The sequence below is a fragment of the Bos javanicus genome, chromosome 22, assembly GCF_032452875.1.
Source record: "Bos javanicus breed banteng chromosome 22, ARS-OSU_banteng_1.0, whole genome shotgun sequence".
Classification (NCBI taxonomy): domain Eukaryota; kingdom Metazoa; phylum Chordata; class Mammalia; order Artiodactyla; family Bovidae; genus Bos; species Bos javanicus.
This window is the reverse complement of record NC_083889.1, coordinates 15,101,241-15,125,527: the sequence shown is the minus strand read 5'-3', so window position 1 is coordinate 15,125,527 and position 24,287 is coordinate 15,101,241. Positions and strand designations below refer to the sequence as shown.

Here is a 24,287-nt window from a genome sequence, read left to right as displayed (position 1 = left end):
TAGCAAAGAAACCTGCTTACAGTTTTATAGATAATGTCTCTCTGGGGCTGCGATTGCCCCCTTCCGGCTCTGGCTGCCTGTCACCGGAGGGGGAAGGTCTGCAGCCGGCTTTCTCTGTTCAGTCCTTTGTTTCGTGCGCGGGCCTGGCGGTCTTAGGTTAGGGCTGGCTTTTCGCATAGTAGATATCCCACAGTCTGGTTTGCTAGCCCAAATTATTTCACTCAGATAGCGCTCAGGGTATTCAGGCCAGATTCTTACTCTCAGCGATGCAGCCCGCGCCGCGCCTCCCTACCCAGCCCCCGCTTGCTAATGGCGGATGCAGGCGTCTGTGCTGCTTCTCCGCTGGGGGAGTTACCGTAGGGCTCTCAATCTGCGAGTTTTAATTGTTTATTTATTTTTTCTCCCTGTTATGTTGCCCTCTGTGCTTCCAAAGCTCGGCACAGATTCGGCAGTGAGAAGGTTTCCTGGTGTTTGGAAACTTCTCTTTAAGATTCCCTTCCCCGGACGGAGCTCCGTCCCTCCCTCTTTTGTCTCTTTTTTTTCCTTTAGTATTTTTTCCTACCTCCTTTCGAAGAGTTGGGTTGCTTTTCTGGGTGCCTGATGTCCTCTGCTGGCATTCAGAAGTTGTTTTGTGGAATTTACTCGACGTTTAAATGCTCTTTTGATGAATTTGTGGGGGAGAAAGTGTTCTCCCCATCCTACTCCTCCGCCATCTTGGCTCCTCCCCCCTGCTCAGCTTTCTTTATAGTCCAACTCTCACATCCATACATGACTACTGGAAAAACCATAGCCTTGACTAGACGGACCTTTGTTGGCAAAGTAATGTCTCTGCTTTTGAATATGCTATCTAGGTTGGTCATAACTTTCCTTCCAGGGAGTAAGCATCTTTTTATTTCATGGCTGCAATCACCATCTGCAGTGATTTTGGAGCCCCCCAAAATAAAGTCTGACACTGTTTCCACTGTTTCCCCATCTATTTCCCATGAAGTGATGGACCGGATGCCATGATCTTAGTTTTCTGAATGTTGAGCTTTAAGCCAACTTTTTCATTCTCCTCTTTCACTTTCATCAAGAGGCTTTTGAGTTCCTCTTCACTTTCTGCCATAAGGGTGGTGTCATCTGCATATCTGAGGTTATTGATATTTTTCCTGGCAATCTTGATTCCAGCTTGTGCTTCATCCAGCCCAGCGTTTCTCATGATGTACTCTGCATATAAGTTAAATAAGCAGGGTGACAATATACAGCCTTGATGTACTCCTTTTCCTATTTGGAACCAGTCTGTTATTCCATGTCCAGTTCTAATGGTTGCTCCCTGACCTGCATACACCTCTACTGAGGATACACAGGAAAAACATCAGAAGTAACAAAGTCCTCCCAACATGGCCAGAGATTCTTGGGTGGGGGACCACCAGGGGACATGTGGGGTCGCTGACCCCACATTGGGGAAGTGAAGCCACTTGCTCCCCAATTTGCTTAGATGATAGTGGTGAGGACCCAGCCTGAGCCTTGGCAAGCTCCTAGGGTGTGGCCTGCCTCGTCAGCTGGGATGCCTGCCAACCATCCCCAGGGATGGCTGGGTGAAGGGTGTCCCAGGGGAGCCTCGCCCATTGCTGGTGGCTGACCCATGAAGTGGGAAGGTCATCTGAGCTGAGCCAGTCACGTGGACTCCCTCTGGGATATGACCCAGGAACCCAGGAGAGAATGACTGGCCCTCTGGGAGCAGAAGCATGGGCAGGGCCCCCAAGCTGCCATGGGGTGAGGCTCCCAATATTGGCCTGTTCTAGAATCATGATGTGACAATGACTGACCCTGCATCGGGGTCTTCAACCCTTCTTATTTCACAGGGAGGACTTGCCACACTTTGGCCCCAGGGTCCCTTCCCAGAGCATCTGGCTGAAGGCCCCGCCTCCCTCCCTCCCCTGGTCTATCCCTGGTCCTGGCCAGAGCAGGTGGGAGGGATCCACAAAGGCATGGGAGGATCTATTTGCAGTTTCCTTAAACACCCTCTCCTGGCTTCCCAGGGGCAATAGAGCCAGAGCGTTCTTCCTACCCGTTGTACTGCTCACTCTTATCTTACTCCTCTGGTTGCTGGAGTTGCTTTTCCTTCTGTTCTGGGCAGAGTTAGGAGAAACTCCCTGTCGATGGGGGTTTCTCTGCCCATCAGCATTGGCCAGCCTCCCCCCGCCACTCCCCAACCCCCGGGCCCTGAGGCTCCACCTAGATCTGACCTAGGAGTTCCCAGCCATGGAACGTCTTGAGAAGCCTGACTCCTGCCCAGCAAAAAGCGGACCTGCCCCCAAGTTCAGCCCATGGTCGTGAGCAGCGCTTCAACCCACACAGCCCCCACTGACCTCGCTCTCAAGCCAGGTCTTCCTGGTCTCCATCTGGGACAATGAGGTGGCAGTGAGGTCCTGCCAAGGCCTGACCAGTCCTCCAGGGAGCCCTGTGAGGTTTCTAGACCCTTTGGGGAGATATAAAGTCACACAGAAACAAAAAGTAAACTTGCTCAGGACCGCAAAAAAACTACCTGTCTACCTTCCTACTCCACCTGAAAGGGATGTGGGAGCTGGTCAAGGCAATCCCAGTGTCTTTCATTGGTCTAATCAAGGTCAAAGCTAGAATGCCAGCCAGCAGGGAGTACGGGGGCCCTGAGGGGGTGGGGTGCGAGGGTCCCAGTTTTGGGTTGCAGAGAGGAGGACCCAAGATGGAGGCCTGGGGAGGATGGCCCCAACCCCATGTCCTGTCTGTATGTGTCATGGCCTTATCCCATCAGCCAGCATCTGCAGGTCCCCCTGAGTTTGAATAAATCTGACCCAGCTCTGCTCTGGGCTGCCCGCTCTCCCCCAGCCCAAGTCTCCTACCATCTGGGAAACTTCCCCACTGCTTGTGTTTCTCTCCTGAGCTCACCCATCTCTGAGCCGTAGAGAAAGGATAAAGGAAAGCAGCCGTTCCCGCGGCTGGCGAATGGGTCTGTCTTCTTGTTTTGCGAGCAGGTAGCACGTTGCGATGTTGTCTGCTGTCACTTCCAGCCACCTCTCACGCGTTGCCTCAGTGGGCTGCAGAGAGAGGGATTTGAATTCCCTGTTTCTCACTTCTTTCTGTTTCTCTTCCTTAACTTTTCTGTCTCCCTCTTTGCTTCCTCTTCAATCCCTCTCCTCCTGGAATCCCAGCTCTGCTTCAGTTTCCCTGTGCCTCTGGGTCAAAGAGTTATGAGACTTTCGCCACGGGAAGGAACCCAGGCTGGGCAGGTGCAGGTCACTGCTACCCTGAGGACAGCTGTCACCCAGAGACTCTGGGCCTGGCAGACCGGGGTTAAATCTTCCTCAGTTTTGCGCACCTTATTTAATGGACCTCAGCTTCCTGGTCTGTAAAACGCACACTGATCATCATCTCCTAGGGTTGCTGTGGAGATTAAATGAGATCACATCCCTGAGGACTGGCCGGGCTCAGTGCTCAGTCACCCACGTGTTGGCCCTGTGGGCCTGCCTCGCCTGTCGCCATGCCTGGGGCCTGTCCCCCCAGGAGGTGACTCAAAGGCCAGGGAGAACACAGGTGTTTCTGGCAGAATGTGTCCCTTCCGGCCCGGGTCCAAGCATCCCAACTCCGTTTCTAATCTTGTTCTCACGTTTCAGTTTCCTTGTTGTAACTTCGGCAACCTCCCTGCTAGGCCCACCAACTGCTGGTGAACAACAGCAAAGGTCCACCCACCCACATGGGGGGTTGGGGAGCATGACTAAGTGTGGCCCCAGCTTCAATCCCAAAGAACCTAAGCCAAGGTCAGGGATAGAAATTCAGGCCTGCAGGGCTTCTGGGAGGAGGTGTGGCCTGACTCAGATAACAGTGCTTGGAGCAGGCCCAGGTGCCTTCAAGTCCTGGCCGCTACACTCCATGACCTTGGGCAAAGGTGTTTGTCCTTTCCAAGTCCTTATCTGTAAACTCTGCTGACAACACCGTACTCTCCATCCTAGGGGGTAGGTTATGCTAGTGTCCTATTCCTCTCCCAGATAAGAAAACAGGAGGGAAGTTAAGTAACCTGCTCAAGGTCACCCAGCAAGGCAGAGCTGAAAGAGACTGTCCCAGAGACTGGCAAGCATTTTCGGCTTGTTTTGCGTGGGAAGTTTCCCTAGGGAACTTTGGAGCGGGGAGGCGAGTCCTACACCACTAAGTGGACACAGCTCCAGAATGCTCCGTGACCCCCTGGCAGAGGGAGCCCGCAGGCAACACAAAAGAGCCCGATGAGGCCGACTGTCCAAGGACTTGGCAGGCACTGCCGGATGTATGGCCATCAGCTTCTGCTCAGGCTGCCTCCCTCCTCTGCATTTGTTGGCCCAAAATTTATCAGGATACCCCTCTTCTCTGGAGCTCCTTCCAGCAAGTCCACTAAAAGCAGGGGCCAGGTGAGCAAGAACAGTATGGGTCTCAGAGATCAAGAGAGACTTCTAGTTACAATATACTTCTAGAAGCATACTGGCTTTGTTACCTGAAATTATCATTATTTTCATTTCAAAGGCTTAATTTAGGAAGACCCAGAGGTTCACTAAGGCTCCAACAGCTGAAAGAACATGTAATTTAAAGGTCAACTGAAAATGTATTCTACCCTGGCCATTAGGAGGGGGGTGGGGTGCATGGGGCCTTGACATTAAAATAGTTCCGTTTCTGTGCTGATGGCATTTGTAGATGTGACCAGGATTTCCCGCCGAGCCTGGACCTCACCATTTCCTCTCTGCCTCTGAGCTGGCCCCCTTCATTCCTCCTCTCTCCCTCCCTCCCCCAAACCTGCTCAGATCTGTGGCTAAAAGTGAAGGAATGTTCTGGAAAGTGGGGACAGTTAGGCTCCAGGCAGATAAGGGCTCAAATTCCAGCTCAACCATTTCCAGGCGGTTCACCTCGCTGAGTGTCAGATGTCCATGTGGAAACTGTGAGTCCACGTGAAGACGGTTTTGCCCCGAGTCTAGCACCAGGTAAATGGGGTAGCTGATGGAACAAGGGGACAAGGCTTTCACCCGAAGCTCAGCATGAATCTGGGGCCCCGTGTGTCCTCAGTCCTTGTGGAGGGCCTCCCCCCGTCACCCCCCAGCTCTCTCCACGGCTTGGCCTCAGCCGAGGATCCCTCCTGCCCTTGGATCTGCCTCTGAGATGGACAGGCCCAACCTCTCCAGGGATGCTCTGTGACTCCCTGCTACCCAAGTAAAACGGACCCACACCAGCCTCTGCCCAGGGCTTAGCTGACTGATGAACTATCCTGGGCTGCTACCTGAATGGAGGGAGGGGACATCTGAGCAAGGCCCAGGGACACTGTTTCAGGGACACACAGGCTGCCCTTGCCCAGTATTTCCCAAGCGTCCGGACCAGGTGCTCACTTTTGCCAGAGCTGCCAGGAGATGTGCCCACCCCCTAAAAGGGGACGAAGGCAAACCATCTGGGCGGTTGTAAGCCTGCGGCGGAAGGAACATCTTCGTCTTTGAACTTGAGGTCACACCACTTATGTAGCTGCTGGGTCGATCTGTGTGTGCATTTCACCTGCCTCCCCAGAGGAAGTCGGGAGCCACGTGAAGGGAGGAAAGGGCATCCTCTAGACCTGGGTGCCCGGCTGAGAACAAGGAGATGCGCACCTGGGTCCAGAGACGGGGCTTAGACCTCACTCTGCTCATGACTCACGCACGACGCCGGCAGGTCATTACCCACTGTTGTGGTTGAAAGGCTGTGAGAGCACACGGCCCCTCCCTGCCCCGTAACTGTGACTCGGAGGATTAATGAGGGAACCGGTGCCAAGCTCGGTGAATGCAGTTTTGTTCCCCAGCTGGTTCCTCTGATGAGTCCACAGAGCTGATGGGAAATAGCAAAGGTCAAAGCTCTCTACGTGCAGATGAGGTCCTCCAGGGTGTGGTTCTGGGCTCCGTGTCTCTGTCACCCTCACCTGGGAGGTGAGGCCCTGAGGTCAGACTTAGAGAAGGGTGTGGGGGGACATTTTCCAGGCTCTGGTCACATGCCTGGGGTGTTTCACATGGCAAGTGAGCCAGAGGAATGGGTCTTGCTGGGCCTTTTGGAAACTTCCAGTGGCAGGAAGCACAGACTGAACAGCACCTGTTAAAGTTGGAGCAAGCAGGGTGGAAGCTGTCTCTCCATGGTGCTGGCTTGGGGGGCTGGTCCCCCCCATCTGTCACTTGTGTGTTTCGGTTCTGTGATCTCTCCTGGTGGAAGGACACTGGTGGCTGAAGCCAGAGCCCTGGAAGGACAGGAGGGAGAGAGGCAGGTGGTACCTGGCTGCGGCAGAGGGGGTGCAGTGCTGTAGTTCCTCTCGCTCAGGATCTGGAGTGTCCTCGGTGAAAGGCCTAGATGGGATTGAGTCAATTCCGCCACCAACCGAAGCAGGTGGCTTGCCATCCAGCTGTATGGGGATTGAGTCACCCGCCCCTGCCGTCACTGACCTTCAAAACACCCTGAGAGGAATTCAGGGTAGAGATCAGGAATGAGGCGCTCTGGGCTCTGGGAAAACTGGCAGAACAAGCCTTCAGTTAGTTACAGATGTTTTCAGGAGAAAATTTTATGAACCCAAGTTCTCATGTCCTCCCATACTTGGAAAAGCACCAAGTTCGCTAACTAAGATGTCTGTTTCTCGTGAGGCACAGTCGCCTTCTACTGAGATGTGTGTTTCATTGCTGGTATCCTTCTCCAAAATCACATATGTGCTGTCCCCACTCCTCACTCCCCCAGAAGAATTTCTCAGAGCAACCTGAGAGGCTGTGTCCTGGGCTACAGTCCTCGTTAAGTCCCCGAATACAACTGACACTCACAGCTCTTATGTTGCGTGTTTTTATTTCTGTCCACAGTTCCCCCAAATAATGCAACCTGGGGTAGAGAAGATTCTTTCCAGCTTAATTTTCTCGGACAGGTAATAATCCACATGGGTTCAAAATAACATGGATACAATGGGGACTCTTGCTCCACACCATCCCGGTTCCCTGATTCCTCCCACTACACTCGCTGCTTTTAGTAGCTTCTCACGTACCTCTCCAGGATTCTGTAAATCCAAATGCGTATTTCCACTCTGCTTTCTCCCTTAAGCGTACAGAAGTGAATGTATGGTACTTCCTGGTGTCGGTCAGGGGCTCCATAGGAAGCAAGTGGCAAAGTCAAGCTGGAGAGCTGAGGAAGGGTTGGTGACAAAGATGAGAAAGCTGTAGTCTTCTGGGGGTGGGAGAGCAATAGGAGTGTGCCATTCGCCAGGGCTGGGGACCCCAGGGGACCCTGGGCCTGCGGGCGTCAAGCCCGAGACCGGAGATCTTTCTGTGCTATTCACTGAGGTGGCATCTGGCACAGCTCGGTCCCACCTCCTCACCCTCCCAGTCAGCACTGCTAACAAACTTTTCCGCTGCTGGCTGCCCAGCACCCTGGAGGGTATTGCAAACACCCCATGTCATGTGGCAAGCTAGTGAGGTTGGCCAGCCGGCTGCGGTGGTCCTTCCCTTCAAAACCAAATGAGAATCTTCAGCTGTGAACCTCCCTGCCAGCAGTCCAGTGCTCCTAGGCGGTGGCCCCCAACCCTTCCCCAGTTGTCAAGGAAGACAAGTTTTCCATGGACCGGGGAGGGGGTGGTGTGGGGATGATTCAAGTGTATTATATTTCCAGTGCAATTTATTTCTAATAAATAATCGAATGCAGCCACTGTTCTGACAGGAGGTACCAGTCCGTCCACAGCCCAGAGGTTGGGGACCCCTGCTCCTGGGGATCCTTCCAAGGATTTCTGGGTACCTGTCACGTCGTCCTGGCCCTTGCCTGACCCCTCGGCTGGCACCCTCGCTCCTCACCTTCCCTCCTCATCTCGGGCTTTCAGGCCATTGCTTGCACACTTCATTGTCCTCACCCAGCACTGCTGCCCGAGTAGGGACAAGGCATCCCCCACCCACAGTCTGTCCTTGGGGTGCGGGAACAGCAGAGGGGTATGACAGACAGCACAGATCAAGAATCCATTTAATAACCAACAAGGACCTACTGCATAGCACAGCGAACTCTGCTCAACACTCTGTAATGAGCTAGATGGGACAAGAATTTGAGAAAAAGAAATGTGTACATGTATAACTGAATCACTTTGCTGTACAGCCGAAATTAACACAAGGTTGTTAATCAACTATACTCCAATATAAAATAAAGATTCTTTTTAATTTTTAAAAAATACCCATTTAAAATTTATCGACCTCACTTTACTGCTGGCAAAACTTACTGCCGACCCTGCCCCAGGGGCTCGGGTCGTTCCTGCTTGGCCATCTGTCTCCCTGGTCTCCGGCTCCTGCCTGTTCCTGGGCCTCCCTCCCATCCTCTCTCCGTTCCCTCTGTCCCCTGAGACCCAGCTCCAGGCTACATTTGCCTGTCCTCATCCTAATGTGTTACTTTCCCTTCTCCTTTCTAACACGAAGCAGATTTTCCTTCCTATATAGAAAGGAAATCCAGAAAAGAGCTCCCGTTTGCTTCAAAGTCTCCTCCAGATCTGGGTCCTTGTTCTCTCAAACCAAAGGGCTGTTTTCTCTCTACTGACTCAGCGCCATCCAGTAGAAATAGAATATGAGCCCTAGATAAAATGTTACATTTTCTGGTAGCTACATTTAAGAAAAAAAAATGAAAAGAAACAAGTGAGATTAATTTCAATATCCTCTATTTAACCCAACATATCCAAAATATTATCAGTTCAGTGTTTATTTAATATAAAGTTATGAATGAGCTATTTTAATCCAGGTAAATAAAAAGGCATTTTAAACATTATTTATTTATAAGTTTTTGGCTGTGCTGGGGCTTGGCTGCTGTGCGGACTTTTCTCTAGCTGTGGCGCTCAGCGGCTTCTCTCCAGTTGTGTGCGTGGCTGCTCACTGCAGTGGCCTCTCTCGTTGCAGAGCACAGCCTCAGCAGTTGTGCACACAGGCTTAGTTGCTCCACGGCATGTGGGGTTCTCCTGGACCAGGAATTGAACACGCATCTCCTGCACTGGCAGGGGGACTCCTCACCAGTGAGCCACCAGGGAACCCCAGCAAGACATTTTTAACCCTACGTGTGTTTGATACTTACAGTGCTTGTCAATGCAGACTAACCACTTTGCACACACTCAGTAACGCACGTGTGGCTGATGGTGACCACGCTGGGGAGACTAGTCCTCAAACACAGAAAGACCTATGATAACCTTTTAAAAAAAACAACCATATTTCAAATAACCAGAAAAGTCAGGGGCTTTGCTGGTGGCTCGGTGGTAAAGGATCCGCCTGCCATTGCAGGAGACACAGGTTCAATCCTTGATCTGGGAAGATTCCACATGCTGTGGAGCAACTAAACCCGTGTGCCATAAGTACTGAGCCTGTGCTCTAGAGCCTGGGAACTGCAACTACTGAACCCATGTGCCACAACCACTGAAGCCAGAGCGCCCTAGAGCCCATGCCCCATAACAGAGAAGCCACCACGACGTCCACTGCAGTGAAGAGCAGCCCCTGCCGTCTGCAACTGGAGAAAAGACCACGTGGCAAGGAAGACCCAGCACAGTCATAAATAAATACATACAATTATTTTTAAAATTTCATTATTAAAAGAAAAAGAAAAGCCAGAGTCTGAGAGAGGCACAAAAATAGAACAGACTCCAAGAAAAGAGAATACCCCAAACAGACGAAAACTCTAAGGAATTAAAATGAATAACCCAGAGAGAAGAAAATATCACACCCACTTAAAAATAAAACCTCTAGATGAAACTTTGGGCAAAGCAGAGATACAGATACAGCCATAGAGAACAAATATATGGATACCAAAGGGGGAACGGGTGGGGGTGGGATGGATTGGGAGACTGGTATTGACATTTATACATTATTGATGCTATGTATAAAGTAGATAACTGAGGAGAACCTACTGAGAATAGCACAGGGAACTCTACTCAATCCTCTGTGATGACCTATCTGGGAAGGAAATCCAGAAAAGAGGGGATATATGCATACATATGGGCTTCCCTGGTGGCTCAGCTCGTAAAGAATCCACCTGCAATGCAGGAGACCTGGGTTTGATCCCTGGGTCAGGAAGATCCCCTGGAGGAGGACATGGCAACCCACTCCAGTATACTTGCCTGGAGAATCCCCATGGACAGAGAAGCCTGGCAGGCTACAGTCCACGGGATCGCAAAGAGCCGAACACGACTGAGGGACTAAGCACACAGGCATGTGTGTAGCTGATTCACTTCACTGTACAGCAGAAACTAACATAACATTGTAAAGCAACTACATTCCAATAAAACAATAAAACCTCTCTGAAAAAGATCCAATAAGAGTTCTTGAGAATTAAAACAATGACTGACAAAGTTTTAAAAACTCAAAAAATATGCTAAATAGATAACTAAGAACTAAACTAGTAAGCTAGAAGACCGAGCTAAAGGATTCTGCACAAACGTGTTAAAGAAAAAGAAACAGATGCCATTGCTTATTGCCCTGGCTTCTTTCTCCAGGAGGACCTCCACGCCTCTATGCAGCAATCTCAGGCTCTGGCTTTTCTGAAAAATCTGGAAATTCTTACATAGCTGTTAATAAAGTAGATGGGCTTCTGGGCTGAATGCTGTCGGTGGCTGGAGGAGCACGTGCTTAGCCCTGTGAGAATCCCATTCCTCTGGCAGAGAAGCAGTGGCTGATACAGGGGCCGGCCTCGGGTGACTGTGTGCAGGGAGCAGAAAGCGGACAGTGGAAAGGAACCACTCGCCGCTCTCCAGTCCACCTCTAGCTCATGCTTTCATGGTCATATTGCCTCTGTTCTAGAATTCTGCTGGGAGCATTCACTCTGCAAACAATTATTCATTTAACCATTACAGCTTTGTTTTCATTTCTTCACCAATCTGTTCTTATATTTCTCTTATGTTCCCTGGAAATTCCTTAATCTTCTGGACATTGATTCCCCCTCCTCCTGACTGCCCACAACCTCAAGCAATCTTTATTTCTGAATCTCTTCCGCCATTTCAGTGGGATTTAGGGAAGAAGTGGGGTACACACCAGTGTGTGCTTAGCCACATTGAATCTTAAGACACTTATTTTGCACTCAGAATTATTTCATGAGAATGGTTGTCAGAAGTGGGTTAGCTGGATCAAAGAGTAGGAACATTTTTTGAGGTTGTTGATATGTAGTTAAAACTGCTTGCTAGACTGAGAAGTAAAACAGAGAGAAAGGCACCACCTTTAGCAGAGAGAGAGCTAGGTTACAATCACAGTTCTTTCACTTGCCAGATATGTAACCTGAGTGAGACATGGAACTTCTCTGAACCTCAGTTTCCTCATCTGTAAAATGGGCATGATCATGGTACTGGCATTTAAGAATACTGTGAGGATGAATTACAAAAAACATCTTCACCAGAGTCCAGCCTATAAAAGGTGCTTGATAAATGCTGTTAGTCACCATTGTTTCAAATAAGTAGTCTGTTAAAAAACAAAAACAAAAACAAATAAGTAGTCTGTCAGCATCAAAGAACTGTGGGTTCAACTGGATGCTTAAAAACGCATTTCCTTGTTGGTCACTGGCATTTCACGCTCTCAGATAAATCACCTCCCAGCTTGGTACCTCCATCTCCAAAGAGAGAAGCCTCCTTCCTACCTGGCTCCCTGTGAAGGGGTCTGTGAAGATTCACTGCTGTTTATAAAGCCCCTACAGACGCTCCAGTGAAAATCCCAGTGCATCTGTGGGGTTGCTTTCATTGTCAGGATGGGTCCCAAGTCCTTGCCTCTAGCTCCAGACTGAAATCTCTATGAGACAATTCCTCCTCTGAGCGTGGTCAAGTGTAAGCTCCTGCAAAAGAAAATATCTGGTCCTTATTCTGGGCCAACTTCCAGAAATGTAATTTCTTCCTCAGCTGGGACGCTGGGTCCTATGACTCCTTTTCTATTTGACAACTTATTAATCAGAAATCCCCAGCAAACTTGCTCCAGGGAGGCAGGCTGAGCCCCGACCTTGGCCACACGCCAGTGCAGGTCAGGATTCCAGGAACCAAGTGTTTGCGCCCAGTCCAGATGGAGGGCTGGAGGCGGCTCTTGCGAGAAACCTCTGGAGTCACTGGCCCAGGGGTGCAATGGCCCGGGTCGGGGTTGTGGGGTGTCAGGAAGAAACCAGTTCAGTGGCAAAGAAAGAAGTGTGAACCTGTAGAACCAGGGCAGCCCCAGGGCAGAGGTCAGCCAGGGTCAGCACCCTGAGAGGTCATGGAGGCAGGAGTCTGGCAGATTGGAATTGAGGCCAATGGAGGGGCAGGGCAGGGGAGAGTTCATGTGAAGAAATAACAGGAAAGTTGTAGGGCAACCATGAAGCCTGCTGGGCTTTTTTTTTTTTTTTTTTTGACTCAGTAAGCAGCAAACTAACAAGGCACAGGGTATGACTGTCCCAGACTTGACTGGGAGCTGATCTCTACACTAAGAGTCATCACTGTAAGAATCTCTTCCTTTCTCCCTCTTTCCTGGCCCCACGCACAGAACGGCTGGTGGCCACCAAGCTGGAAAGGGCCTGGGTGGAGGCAGGTAGAGCCAGCAGGAAGGTCAAATAAATAGAGGGCAAGAAGGACCTAGGGTATGGGAGAGTCCCTCAAGGAGAAGGGTTCACTCACCAAAGGGGCCCTTCCTGCCCCATCCCCTGCTCCCACACAACTGGCCCTTCCCTCTGCTCCCCAAAGGGCGGTGTGCAGCCAACACAGGCTGCCCTGCCTCAGTACTAGGATGCCAATGATGATGGCTACATGTGGCCCTTGACTTCCTGCTGGTGAGACAGCAAAGCAGGGAAGGCACAGAAGGGCTGGAGTAGCGTGTTCAAGGTCAGACAGCAAGGTCAGGGGCAGCAGTGGGCTGGGGAGTGAAAAGCAAAACCAAGCGGCTTCCAGAACTTCTGCAGAGTGTAGGTTAGATGCCCCGAGAGGCTCCAGAAGGACTAAACAGGGAGGTTCCCAGAAGGCTCCCAGGGCACCCAGCACTGCGGCCAGGGCAGCAAGTCCTCTTTAGTCCCTGCTGGACTGGAGAGCAGGAAAGATTATGAGTGAGTATGAAGTCGGGAGCAGCCCTTGGGAAATGAATTTGGGCTCCACCTCCCCAGTAAATCTCAAATTCTCCTCATATCTGGGGAGACTGTTGCTCAGTCGTTCAGTCATGTCCAACTTTCTGCAGCCCCATGGACTACAGCCAGCCGGGCTCCTCTGTCCATGGGATTTCCCAGGCAAGAATACTGGAGTGGGTTGCTTTGCCCTCCTCCAGGGGATCTTCCCCACCCAGGGAACAAACCCACATTTCTTATGTCTCCTGCATGGGCACACAGATTCTTTCCCACACGCGGTACCTGAGAAGTCTGGGTTGGAGAGATTAAGAGGGAAAAAAGGATGAGGTATTTTATTCTTAAATGCTGCCTGGACTGCCTTCTAGGTTAGAGCATCTCTCCCAGGTCCCTGCCCGATGATGCAGGGCGTGCCCCTCTTTCTCACTGACCTGCTGTCACGTCCAGGGTTTCCGGGGCTCCTCATGCAGCCTGTCCACCCTCCTGGGGGCTCACTCTTCTTAGATCTGAATCCTCACCGCAGGTACTTCTTTTGGAGAAATAGCTTGATCTCTTTCTGATTACAACTGAAATATCTGCTAAATGCAAAAATAAATGAGGAAGAGCATGAACAAAAAAGTCTTTCAAATGATACATCTAGAGAATGAAGAGCTGTTTAGCCATTAAAAAAAGATTGGGGATTTTTGTTACATCTCAGTATGGACAAGATTCATAGTTACACGAGAAAATTAAGGTGCTGGACACAATGAGAGCACCCTCCATGCGTGTCAAATTCTCCCAAGGGATGCTCAGCCAACACGAGTTGCTCTCTAGGAGGGGAACTGGGTGGCTTGGAGGAGATTTTTCACTAGTCCTTAAGAGCTTTTGATTTTTATGTCATGTGATTGTATCACTTTTTCAAAGATTAAATGCAAATTTGAGAAAGAATAGCTTATTATGCAGTACTCAGTGAAAATTACTCTCTCAAAATATATCTTTCCAAATTTTATTTTCTGTACACACACACACACACACACATACTTCATTTATTTCTATAATACTGAGATTATGCTTGTTCTTTGGAAGAAAAGCTATGACCAATCTAGACAGCATATTAAAAAGCAGAGACATTATTTTGCCAACAAAGGTTCATCTAGTCACAGCTATGGTTTTTCCAGTAATCACATATGGATGTGAGAGTTGGACCATAAAGAAAGCAGAGTGCCAAAGAACTGATGCTTTTGAACTGTGGTGTTGGAGAAGACTCTTAAAGAGTCCCTTGGACTGCAAGGAGATCAAACCAGTCAATCTTGAAATCAGTCCTGAATATTCATTGGAAGGACTGATGCTGAAGCTGAAGCTCCAGTACTTTGGCCACCTGATGCGAACAGCTGACTTATTGGAAAAGACCCTGATGCTGGGAAAGATTGAAGGCGGGAGGAGAAGGAGATGACAGAGGACGAGATGGTTGGATGGCATCACCAACTCAATGGACATGAGTTTGAGCAAGCTCCGGGAGTTGGTGATGGACAGGGAGGCCTGGCATGCTGTATGCAGTCCATGGGGTCACAGAGTCGGACGCAACTGAGTAACTGAACTGAACTGATAATGAATTATAATCTGCTTTACCCCTCACTTACTATAGCGTGGATAACCTTCTGTACTGGAGTATATAAAGCACACTGTTAATTTAAGTAGCTGTAGAGTTATTCTTTATATACTTTTACCATGTTTTTAACTAGTTCCCTGTAATTTTTAACAGTTTTATTGACTTTCACATACTCTAAAATTCGTCCACTTTAACTGTATCATTCAGTGGGTTTTAGTATATAGCCACAGAATTGGGCAAGCATCACTACAATCTAATATCAGAACATTTTCATAACCCCCAAAAGAAAGCCCATGTCCATCCTTCCTCTTCTCTGAACTCTAGGCAACCACTCATCTACTAGCTCCCTATATGGATTTGCCTGTTCTAGACATTTCTCATAAATGGGACCATATCAATGCAACAGATGGCCTTTTGTGTCTGGCTTCTTTTACTTACTAAACTGTTTTTCAAGTCACATCCCTGTTGCAATATCAATCAGTATTTTAGTTTTTTGTTGATGAATAATACTCCATTGTATGGATATTTCACATTTTGTTTGTCCATTCATCAGTTGATGGATATTTGTTTTTTTTCCCCCTCTTTTCAGGTCTTACGAGTAATACGGCTATGAGCACTCATGTGCAAGTTTTCATGTGAAATCGTTTTCAATTCTCCTAGAAGGGGAATGACTGGCCAAAAAAGACAGCACATTTCCCTTTCTGAAGAACTGCCAAGCTGCTGTCCAAAGGGAACCTTCCACTTTGCATTCTCACCTGCAAGATATGTGCATTTCAATTTCTCCATGTCTTCACCAACTCTTGCTATTTTCTGTGGCTTTGGTTATAGCCATTCCTAGTGGATGTGAAGTGGTATGCTATTATGATTGATATTTCTCTAATGACTCATGACCACTAAGATGCTGAGCATCTTTTCATGTGCTTGATGGTCATTTGTATATCTTCTCTGGAGAAACGTCTACTCAGATCCTTTACTCAGTTTAAAATTAGATTGTCCTCTGATGACTGTGTTATAAGAGTTCTTATATATTCGGGATTGTTGTTGTTGTTCATCATCAAATCATGTCCGACTCTTCATGACCCCATGGACTGCAGCACACCAGACTTCCCTGTCCCTCACTCTCTCCTGGAGTTCGCCCAAGTTCATGCCCATTGAATCGGTGATGCCATCCAATCATCTCATCCTCTGTCGAGCTCTACTCCTCCTGCCCTCAATTTTTCCCAGCATCAGGGTCTTTTTCAATGAGTTGGCTCTTTGCATCACGTGGCCAAAGTATTGGAGCTTCAGCTTCAGCACCAGTCCTTCCAACGAGTATTCAGGGTTGATTTCCTTTAAGATTGACAGGTTTGAGCTCCTTGCTTTCCAAGAGACTCAAAAGTCTTATCCAACAACACAATTCAAAAGCATCAATTTTTCAGCACTCAGCCTTCTTTATGGTCCAACTCTCATATCCATACATGACTACTAGAAAGACCATATCTTTGATTATATTCAGGATACAAGTCCCTTATCAGATATATGATCAGAAACTATTTTTTCCCATTCTGTGGATTGTCTTCCATTTTAGTAGTATCACTTGAAGCAAAAAAAAAAAGTTTTTATATTAACAAAGTCTAACTGATCTACCTTCACTTTTATGAACTATGCTTTTTGAGTCATGTCTAAGAAACCATGTCTAAAAACTCATGTCTAAAATGCTTGGTTAAGAGATTGGTATAATTTACCAGTGAATCCATATGGGCCTGAATTTTTCTTCGAGAGAAGTTTTAAAATCACTAATTCAATCCCTCTACTTGTAAGTCTGTTCATAATGTCCATTTCTTCCTGAGTATGTCTTTATGGTTTGTGTCTAAGAATTTACTCACTTCATCTTTGCCATCTAACTTGATGGCATATGATTATTCACATCAGTCCCTTAAAAACCCTTCTGTTTTTGTAAAGTCGATAGTGAAGTCACACTTTGATTCCTGACTTGCTCTTCCTTTGTTCCTATTATAGTCCCTGGCCATTCCTCTCTCCCTACCCCTGCTGTAGGCCTCAACTGTTCAGAAGGTCCATCGATTGCCTTATAAACCAGTATAGCTAAGTGCCAGTGGAAAACTATCTTAGACCAGCTCAGAAATGCAAAACCAAAACGTCTTGGTGCAACCAAGATGCTGCACCTTCAGCTGGCTCTGCCCCTGGAGGAAGAGAGGACGCCCCGCTGCAGCCATCTCGCCTGTTGCAGAATCTGCCTGGTCAACAGGATGATGAGGGGAGAGCCTGTTGGCCTGAAGTCCTGTCCCAGACATTTCTGACTAGGCTACCAGAGAGCGCTCTAAGCCTGGGGCAACTCGCCTTCCCCAGGCAAGCGTTCCCTGGTTTGGTCTTGAGAGTCAAGCTGCCTGGGCTGAAATCCCATCTTCATCTCCTTCTTCTCCTTCCATGTAACCTTGGGCAAACTACTCAGTCTCTCTGTTCCTGGTTTCCTCATTTGTTGAACAGAGATAATACTAGTACATAGCTCAGGCAGCTGCTGGAGTGGCTGTAGATGAGATGAAACATATAACACACAGCCAGCCCTTCCAACTGTCCCTGGAAGAGAGTAAGCCCTCAAACAATGTCTGCACTAAGAACAAGTCTGGGGCTTCCCTGATGGTACAGTGGTTGAGAATCCACCTGCCGATGCAGGAGACACAGGCTTGATCCCTGTTCTGAGACGATCCCACATGCCGCAGAGCAACTGAGCCCATAAGCAGCAACTACTAAAGCCCATGTGCCTGGAGCCCATGCTTCACAAGAGAAGTCACCTCAGTGAGAAGCTCGTGCACCGCAACTAGCAGGTAGCCCCCGTTTATCACAACTGGAGGAAGCCCACGTGCAGCAATGAAGACCCAGCACACTCATAAATAAATACACCTTAAAAAAACAAGTCCGCCCCTTTTGAGTTCAGCCAGCGCTCCCAAGCCTGCCCTCTGCAGCTGTCATCTCTCCCAGCAGCAGGACTCTGCTGGGCTGCCATCCATGCCTCGCTCTGTGCCAGGCTGCCCACCACCCAGGGCAGAACGAGGAGATGGGCCAGTAGAATCTGAAAGTGCTGCCCCTGAACCATGTTGAGGGAGAGACCTGACTGGCGTAAGGAAGATCTGGCTCCGAGGCCTCACTCTGCCACCTGCTCTACATGACACCTCCATGAAAACGAGTTTCTCAACCTCTGAATGTCGATCTGTTCATCTTTTAAATGGGAATAACAGTACCTTCCCCTGTGTCAGGGGAAGATTCAGCTGCCAATCCCTGAGACCTGATAAACAGACTGGCACATGTACTGAGGATTCATTTCAGATCATAAAAAGTTGTCCTCCTGCTGGTACCTTTTCTCCTCTATTGCAAAAGCTTTCTCTCCACCACATCAGCCTGTTTCAAATAAAGGGCACACCACAGTGTCATTAAATCTGGTCCTGATCATTGGTGGGAATGTAGACTGATACAACCACTATGGAGAAGAATATGGAGCTTCCTTTAAAAACTAGGACTAAAACTATCATGTGACCCAGAAATCCCACTACTGGGCATATACCCTGAGAAAAGTGTAATTGAAAAAGACACGTACCCCAGTGTTCACTGCAGCACTATTTACAATACCCAGGACATGGGAGAAACCTAGCTGTCCATCGGGAGATGAATGGATAAGGAAGCTGTGGTACATATACACGATGGAATATTACTCAGCTATAAAAAGGAATGCATTTGAGTCAGTTTTAATCAGGTGGATGAACCTAGAGCCTATCATACAGAGTGAAGTAAGTCAGAAAGAGAAAGAGTATATTAATGCATATATATGGAATCTACAAAGATAGTACCGACGGGCCTATGTGTACAGCAGCAAAGGAGACACAGACATAAAGAACGGACTTTTAGACTCAGTGGGAGGAGAGGGTGGGATGATTTGAGAGAACAGCATTGAAACATATACATTACCATATGTAAAATACATAGCCAGTGGGAGTTTGATGTATGATGCAGGGCACTCAAAGCCGGTGCTGTGTGACAACCTAGAGGGATGGGTGGGGAGAGAGGTGGAAAGGGGGTTCCGGAGGGAAGGGACACACGTATGCCTATGGCCGACTCATACCAATGTATGCTAAAAGCTATCACAGTATTGTAAAGTAATCATCCTCCAATCAAGATATATATTTTTAAAAAGACGCACACACACAAAAAAACAAACCTGATACTGTTTGAAGCCAAACAAGCAGAGGTGACTTGGATGTGATATGACCAAGGTTCAGACTGCATCTTGTTTCACCCAGAGTGCCTCCTCTTTGGCTGACATTTGTGATCTTCATTCCCCTCGCATCCCTGGAGCTCAAGCTGCGAGCTACAATCAGAACAAGTCTAAGGTTTCCAGTAAACTCAGTCTGTGATTCTCCCACTTACAATGCCATTAGGGGCCGAGAGACCGAGCATGCTGTGAGGTGGTGCTGACGCCCCTCTTTCCCATCAATGGCCCTGGGACCAGGGAAGTGGAACAGGGGGGCAAGAGGACCAGTGGTCAAAGGAGAGCCACCTACGGCCCCATAGACAGGGCCCCACAAGGACCACCACTTTGCCTCCACAAAAAAACAGGCGTCTTCCTCAGTGTAGCCGTCTCCAGGAGGCAAAGCGGAATCTGGAGAGGGCCAGGGGCTGTGGCCCCGCCACTCCTCCAAGCTGGGGCTGAGCGGACTTGGCAGGAGATGCAGTGGGCATGGCTGGCAGCCCCAAGGGGCAAAGGGGCATTCTGTGCCATTTTCACGGAGTCACATTTCCAACTTGATTGAAAGTGAAATCTTTAATAATGTATAGATTTTCAGTGACTGAAGCCTGGCTCTTGCCAAATCCTAGCATAAAGCATGTTTTTACAGCTGGGATGATAAATCCCTGAAAGACGGCACTTACCATGGAAACGCTGACACAGCCTTTCATTCCCTTCACAGTGATTAAAATCCTCATTTCAATTTGTTTTTCTTTATTTTGAGCTGGCGTCATTTGCAAGCTCCAGGAATACACCTCTCTGTGGTAGAAAACGAAATGCTGCCCTCTGTCAGAAACGAGATGGAACTGTTCTTCGCTCACTATAGTGCAGCAAGTCTTGGCTTGGAGAATTAATGGAAATTCAGAGGAGCAGGACTTCACACTAGTCATCTTAACCAGCAAAGAAATTTCTGCAGGACTTAACGTTGTTTCCTAGGTAGAGTGAGGCAGGGGAGGGAAGGCAGCTAATACAGCGTTTGTTATCAAACCAGAGGCCACTGTGAGCAACTGGAGAGTCAGCCTACTGGGGGCTTCTGGGAGCCAGCGTAGACTGGGCACCTCAGTCATCCCCCTGGAGACGCAGGCGAGCTCCTCATGGGCTGCGGGCTGCTGTCCATCAATTCTTAAGTACTTCTGGCCTCTGCAGGGAGAGATGCAGTTCCTGGCAGCTGGAGGGCAGCCGCAGCTATGGTGAGGCCCCAGTGGATACGGGCAGCCTCCGATCTGACTGCTGCGCCCGCTCCCCTCTGCTCCTTTGATTGTCCTTTGGACTGCCCCATTTGCAGGGATATTTTATGCCCTTGGAATTCAAGGGCATTTGTCTTTTGCTTATTCACAGCCTACAGTCTTTGCTGAACGGCTCGGTGATCCTACCAACCAGATGCCTCCGAATGTCTTTCTCCTTTCCAGATCTCTTGACTGATAATAAAATCCATAATGGAGCTGGCCACCCTTCTTAACCAGCCAGTGAGATTGCAGCAGAGCACCTGGTCTGAGAGCTGTCACAGCCGCAAATTTCCTCACAGTCAGCTCTGCAGATCTCGCGAGGACGTGGCCTAGAGGGAATGGGGCGTCTCCCCATGCTGCAGGCAGCCAGTGCTTTGGAAACGCGTTTTCCAGAATGCGTCCCACAGACAGTCAGTGGGCAGGGATACTCCTCACGAGAGGGGTTCAGAGATCCAACACTGTTGGTTACACTGCTGGGAACAGCCCTCTCTTCAGGATCAAACTACCCACCAGCATCTTAAAGACTCTGAGAAGTATTACAGGCAAGAAATCCAATTAGCTTTGTTTAACTCGACGTTTTCCAAGTTCCTTCATCACTAGACCTCTTCTTGGTGGGATGTCTATTGCCGTTCTCTGGTACTTTAGGTTGTGCTACACATAAAATGCCTTGATGCGTCTTTTTTTCCTTTATCTTACTGAATTTTTTCAATGTTTTTGTTATACAAGCAGTACATGTTCATTGTAAAAAAAAAAAATCAAACTTGAAATATGCAAATGAGCAAAAAGGAGAGGGGAGGCACTGAGGCATAATCACTGTGGACTTCAGGGTTCTCCTCCGGTGGTGTTCCTTTGTGGAAAAGGGGTTTTGTTGTAGCAAGAGTCAGTCTGCATTTCCTGGACTACATTCAGTTCCATGACTCCTGATTCTAAGTAGCAGGTTTCATTAAAAAAAAAAAAAAAAAAGGCACATATTTCAGCCAAAACAACGGCCACAGAATCATTCTGAACGAGTTCCAAAACCTCCAGTGGAGGAAAATTCCTTTACCATATGTTGCACCTTTCATAGGGAATGGCAGGCTAAGAAAATCAACAAATTGGGAGGAAAAGGGAAAAACTGCTATACAGTGATTTCTCAGCTATGTAACAATATTTATGATAATAAAGACCTTCATAAAATACACCCAGAATTAGAAAGTTTATTTCTGGAATACGGACTCCAAGGTGACTTTTACTTTCTTTGCTGTAGTAAAAGCATAAGTTAAAGTATTTTTAAAAATACCCTCCCCGGCTTGCCTGGTGGCCAGCGGTAAAGAATCTGCCTGTCAATGCAGGAGACGCAGGTTCGATCCCTGGTCCAGGAAGATCCCACATGCCGCAGAGCAACTGAGTCCCTGTGCCACAACTATTGAGCCTGTGCTCTAGAGCCCGGGAACCACAACTACAGAGCCCCTGTGCTCTAGAGCCCGTGCTCCGCAACAAGAGAAGCCACGGAAGTGAGAAGCCCGCACACTTCAAAGAAGAGGAGCCCCGGCTCACTGCAAGTAGAGAAAAATCTACACAGCAAAGAAGACCCAGCAAAGCCAAAAATAAATAAATACATAAATATTTTTTTTAAAAAGTATCCTCCTTGCACACACAAGCCACTTTCAGTGAGGATTAAAGCAGAGTGGAGATGCTAAGTCTGGCACCTAGGAGGGGCAATTTCTTGGGGTGGGGGGCCCCGTGTGTCTCTCTCACCTGAGAAGTGGCAGGCTTGCTCCAGGTGGCATCGGGTCCTTTTCCTTCAGATGCAATGAGTCATGTTTGGGGTTTATGAGTGATGCAGGATGAAGCAGAGACCTAGCTGGTTGCACTGACCTGCAGAGCAGCCCTGGGAGAGAAGTGCCTTTATTACCCCTTTTCACAAATGCTCCCTGAACATGTGAGCTCATTTCTACCCTAGAGCTTTGCACTGGCTGTTCCCTCAGCCTGGGATACTCATCCTTCAGATCTGAGCTCAGAGAGGGTCTGTGAGGAACCCAAGAGCACACAGCACAGGGCTTGAGCCAATGTCTGCCTGACTGCCAATCTCACAAGCCTAAGCTGAGCTCCCAGCAGGTTTTCAGATGGTTACTGTTGGGAAGAAAAAAATCCCTGCTCTAAGTTTGACACAGAAGTCCAGGTGCTATCTGACGCCATGGGGAGACACCTAGTGTCTAATCCAGATCTCCTTTTTATTTCTTTTTCTTTTTTTTATTTCTAGGCAGCGCCCTGCAACATGCATGATCTTAGTTCCTGGACCAGGGATCGAACCCTCACTCCCTGCAATGAAAGTGCAGTCTTAACCACTGGACCACCAGGGAAGTTTCAGATCTCCTTTTTAAAAGAATGGTTTGTCTGGAAGGCTGAGGACAATTCTGACTCTTATCTTTCAGTGGCTGGAAGGCTGTTCTGGGGGTACAAGTTCCGTGTGCACACTCAGAAGCCACAGCCCCCCAGCTTACTGCCTGCCTCCTTTGCCCTCTCAAAGCAAGGGCCAGCCAGTCCTCTAGGCTCTGCAGCCACACTGCACAGGCTGCTGGCCCGGAGGGAGTGCGCCAGGCGCCGTCCCCCAGCGACAGCCATCCACCACCCAATGCTCACTGAGTGCCAACCAGGTGCCATGCTGGGTCTACAGCTGAGCCTGAAGCATAGCATTCTTCTGTCCCAGGAGACGGGACTAGAGAACACGTGCTCAGGGGAGGAAATGTCTTCATCTGCTGCATGCTCTTATGTCACCTCTCCATGGGCCCTCCCTGACCCCTGTCACTCTCAAACCCCCGTTTCTTTTTCTTCCTGGTGTGTACCACTCCCTGGGGTTATACTCTCCTCCTCTTTTCTTCAAGAGAGGTGGACATGTGAATCGTCTTGCTCCTCTTGATTCGCTGGCACCCCGAATACCACCTGGCAGAGATCAATGCTCTGTAAAGCCTGTTGATCGAATGTTTACCTGCTATCTCAACTGGATGCGTGTGTATGTGAGCATCAGGAGGCCAGGTAGGGCCAGGCTGCACTCAGGCTCTGCGGGCATCACTAACCTCCCCCTTCACATCACCCACGTTCTGTTTGTGGACCTCTTCCTGGATCCCTGCTTTGTCTCGGCCTGGGAGACACACCTAACTACAGCCAATCTCTTATGGAGTCAACAATGTATAGTCACCGTTTTAAAGCTCCTTGTGTGAGTGCTCACTACCCATCTTGGGTGGATGATACCCAAGACCCCCACATTAGCATTTAAACACAGAAAGCTCTTCTTTTTTCCCTTTTACTCCTGCCAAGTCCTGCCACCTTGGGGCTGCTGTTGCCCACAATTTAGAACCGCCACTTCAGAAGGAAGTATAGCCTTAACTGGCCTGATGCAGCTCTAACTCTTTGGTGTCAGAGGGAAGGTGGCCAGAGATTGCATTTCACCCTCAGCATTCCATAGACTATGAGGATTTCGTTTTACCTCCAAGACAAGCCAGGCACAGCCTGAGGGTCAGAGACTTGCCCATGAGGCCAGATTTCAAAGGAGAAAGGCCGCATTGATGACTGAGAGTGGAGGAGACCTGTGGCCACTCAGAGAAGGAGAAGGACCTTGCAATCTCACCCTTTAGGATGTCAGCTTGGTTTCCTAAAAGATGTGGAGCTGAGCAGTGACATACCCTTCAGGAGCTTCTGTCCCATTCATTCTCCCTGTATCTCTTGACTCTAGAAGCATCTGAGGCTAGACTCTTGTCCTGAGAGGTAAGAAACCAGGTCTCTAGTTGTCCTCCCAGTCTTCTTCTGGGGCCTAGATTCCTTAGAATCCAGCGAATTGGGGATGATAAACAGCTACAATAGTGATAGCCAAAATCACATGGCTGACTGTGGACAAGTTTCTGTAGTTAGACCCTAAGTGTGCCTTCTCAGGAGCAGCCCGTTTCCCAGATGTGCAAGTGAGGATGGGCCATGGAGATCATCTGTGACTGTAGACGAGGAAGCTCAAGTCCACTAACATGGCCTAAGTCTTACCCCATCCCCGTGGGCCTCAGTTTCTTTATCTGAACAAAATTAGCCCTTCAGGCTCTGATACTCTCCCACTAGAAGCCTGTCCCAGACAACTCATCCTCTGAAGAATAAGTCCTTTTGTTGTTCATTCGCTCAGTTGTGTCTGACTCTTTGTGACCTCATGGAC

General features: G+C 48.8%; 1 long non-coding RNA gene across 2 annotated transcripts; it reads right to left on the bottom strand.

The window, feature by feature from the left end:
- Positions 1-735: 735 nt before the first annotated feature.
- LOC133235120 (uncharacterized) lies at positions 736-21,735 on the bottom strand. 2 transcript variants are annotated; one of them, XR_009732445.1, is made up of 5 exons: positions 19,532-21,735; positions 18,822-18,971; positions 13,458-13,604; positions 7,010-11,787; positions 736-6,495 (listed from the first exon to the last, which is right to left on the bottom strand). It is a non-coding gene; the product is annotated as an uncharacterized LOC133235120 (long non-coding RNA). The 2 variants fall into 2 exon arrangements; XR_009732446.1 differs by lacking the exon at positions 736-6,495 and having other exon boundaries at positions 6,526-7,146; positions 11,596-11,787.
- Positions 21,736-24,287: the final 2,552 nt, after the last annotated feature.